This window comes from Ailuropoda melanoleuca, chromosome 15, assembly GCF_002007445.2.
Source record: "Ailuropoda melanoleuca isolate Jingjing chromosome 15, ASM200744v2, whole genome shotgun sequence".
Taxonomy (NCBI): Eukaryota; Metazoa; Chordata; class Mammalia; order Carnivora; family Ursidae; genus Ailuropoda; species Ailuropoda melanoleuca.
This window is the reverse complement of record NC_048232.1, coordinates 36,667,655-36,671,468: the sequence shown is the minus strand read 5'-3', so window position 1 is coordinate 36,671,468 and position 3,814 is coordinate 36,667,655.

Below are 3,814 nucleotides of genomic sequence, written 5' to 3'. Positions count from 1 at the left end.
CACATCGGGCTCCCTGCTCAGCGGGGAGTCTGCTTGTTCTCCCCCTCCCCCTTGCTCCTGCTCTGTCTCTCTCATGCTCTCTCAAATAAAATAAAATCTTTAAAAAATATAATATTCCATCTTCAAGGAGATGAAAATTTAGTGACAAAACAGGTTTTATTTTTTTCTGTTCATTTTTGTCTACATAACTAGTGCTAATTTTACCGTGAAAGGTTCACGAAACAGTAGCTGCCAATTCCTCTTTAAATTTATCTGAGAAGCATTTATTAAAATAAAGATGACAGTTTTAACTCAACTTCTGTCAGACCAAATCATTATTGTAATAACCTTGCAAATACATATAGCCTAACTTTTATTTATACTTTTAGTCATGTCTTCAAAAATTCAAATTAATTTATTGACAATATTGTTTTTCCATTTATGATAAATGTACAGCTTTTTAAAGCCACATGTAATGGCAAAATTTATCAAGGAGTAGCATGAGTCCTAAAATTGCAAGTAACAGTTTTACAATTCAAATGAGACTATACAATTATTCTACAAATATGTACTGAGTATATACAATGGGCCATGAATTGTTAAATACTGGAAGCTGAGGGGTAAAAGACACTCTTTATCACTAGGGTTCTCAGAAAAAATAAACTGGAAATAATGATAAAGACTTTAATAGTAAAATTAATGTGAGATGTAGGACATAAACAGCTACAATTAACTTTCCTAGGTCTGATAATAGCTAACATTTATTTGAATCATATAACAATGATGGCAACTGTATTGAGTCTTATAAAAACTTCCATTCAATTTAGAATAAGGAGCTAAAATTATATGCAGATTCTATCAGTAACTGTTGTTACTGCCTACCATCTACAATTTTTTCCTGACCAATGAGGATAAACCAGTGAGGCAAAATACATTCTTATGTTTATGAGAGTCCCATTTAAAACTGAAATGCAATTGCAATAAATGCTACGCATTTACAGAAATGCTGCTTACCCTGTTCAACTTTAAGACAACCTTAAAACATTTGTACCATTGGCTCTGATTTCAACTCAACTATTAGGAATTATTTACTATGGGCAGTGAACTAGTGTATTGATTAATGTGAGGAATTTAAACCTGAACGAACCATAGTCCATGGTTCACACTCTGATTTATAGGCATGTCCACAACAAGATAACTAAAAAGAACACAATATTCTGCTCTTGGGGAAATTTTCACAGAGGAGCAGACATTGAAATAGAATGAGTACAGATAGGCTACGCACACAGCATGAATGAAGGCACAAATACTAAAATATTACTAATAAAATTCTATCTGAAGAAATAAATAGAAAAACTTGGCAATGTTATTTTATTTTACTCAGAATATACATTTTCACTAAAATTTATAATTTTATAGGTAAAAGTATAAAGACATAAAATGCACGTGTGTATATATATGCAATAATATTTATAATACTAAGAATGTTACCAAAAAGATGTGCCAAAATGTATAACACTTTATTGCATATGATCTTAATAGCAAAATAGTTTTACTTCCTAAGAATGAAGAAATAAGTTAAATACAGAGTAGATATTAGATTTGAAAAACTTAGAGAAACACAGGCCATGTTTGAAAATATTTCATCAAGTATTCGTTTCTGATCAACTCTGTCTTGCATGCAAAACTATCTAATAACAATGTTTCCTGTGGGTGTGGCTCTTAGTTATAATCTTAAACTTCTAGGGTATTAAAAATATACAAGCTTCTAATATATCTATAATCATAGTTTGAAAACGATGGTGTTACAGACTACATGGTACTTCTAATTCTAATTTATAGTGCTCTGTTTGACTAAAAGGTCAGATTTTTCTTTTCAGTCACCTCACACAACAATGATGGGAAAATAAGATTACTAAAGGTATTTCACTCATAACATGCTCTGAAGCAGTCTACTGCATAACATGCATGTAAGTTAAACAAAGACAGCTGATATAAGATAAACAGAAAAAAATTACTTTAACTGGATATTTTTCATTGAATTCAACTTTGTTGACTGTCTTACATGTGTAGGTGATATAGACTTTTTAATATATGTATTGCCACCAAAAAAGGCAAATTAACTTTTCCTCAAGTATCATATGGTCTATAATATTGGCTTTATGAAAATTCATTTTACCTCCTAGCCTGGAATCTAGACAATTTGTAGATAATTAAGAATGTTTAGAAATTTTGCAAACAAATTGCTGTTTCCTAGAGAATACAGCCATAAAAAGTGAGAAAAAAATGTTTTTTCTATTTACTTAATAAATGACAAAGACTGATAACAAAATGATATTTTCAGAAGTCAAAAGTCCATGCTAACAATTTCAGTGTATAAACAATATCCTTAATTGCCTATTTTTGAGGCATTCTATAATACAGTTGGAAAGTGGAATCCAGTTGAATTGATGGTGTTAACATTTTTTTAAAAGATTTATTTATTTACTTAAGAGAGAGAGTGAGAGAGGGAGCAGAGGGACAGACAGAATCTTAAGGAGATTCTCTGCTGAATGTGGAGCCCATTGTGGGGCTTAATCTCTTGACTCTGAATCATAATCTGAGCTGAAGTCAAGAGTTGGACACTTAACCTTAACACTGAGCCACTCAGGGGCCCCAAATTCATGGTGTTTTAGATGTCTATGCACTGAATGCACTACTGTTAATATTTTTTAAATTTTTTATTAAAGGAGATCAAAATGTCTCAGGTTATCATGGAGAATTTTGAAGAGATAAGAGATCTCCTTGGAGTTGAAGACTGTATGTTTCCACCATTTCTTCCTGAGATTCTAGGTTATTACAATCCCACTATGGTAGGAAGGATAATAGGCCCATATAATTAAGAAAATAGATCACTCTGGGAAGAGAAAGAGATGAGACAGGCAGGACTGCTATTGCACTGAGTAGAGAACAAGATGGTTATTTTGGGTCAGAGAGCTCACCTAATCCATTCAGTGGACAGCCTTTACTTTGAAAATGTGGCAGTGTGAGCAAATCCAGGTTTTGGTTTTTGTTAATATTAGGATTCTAAGTCAGTTTGGCATGGGGTACCACTTAGCTGAACATCATTCTGAAGTGAGGGAATTTATATTATTTCACATCTTGAAAAACTCCTATAGTCTGAGCAACATTTCTCCAAGAAGTGGAGGAACTGGCCTGAGTGTGAAACCTGCCCAAGGACTTCATCTTGCATATGTGATTATAAGTTACATCTGTGTGGCAGCTATAAGAGCATGACCAACAGTGCAACACCAACCAAATTTCTGAAGTTCTTATGGGATTCAGCTTTAGAACTCTGGTGTAGTATAAGAAGTTCAATGACTCTTTGAAGAAAGGGCTTAATCTAGAATAAACAGCTTTGAGAAAAAACTGAGGAATCCTGTTAGTTCATCTGAGTTCCTTTCTCATCATGGTCAGACATAAAACAGCAGAGCTATCTTTGGGGACACTACAAAGCATCCACACAGTCCTGGACATATTAGGAGAAGAGAGAAAGAACTGGGAAATGGCACTGATCATTGCACTTTGAGACTCTTTGAGTGGGGGTGGAGGTATTATTCTCACTCCAGTTTGTGAATCAAAACATTCTAGTTACTGCTTAAACACGGTTTTAACCTTGCAGTCTTCATTGTGTTTTCTCCATTGTTAAAAACAAATTTCATTCGACCTTTTTTCCTTTCTTTTTTGCTGTCAAGCTCTAATGGGTACTGGTTGATTAATGATTAGCTGGTAGATGGAAATGTTTCTAAATATAGACATGCAAATGATATGCTTACTTCTAAGGATCAGAAATATA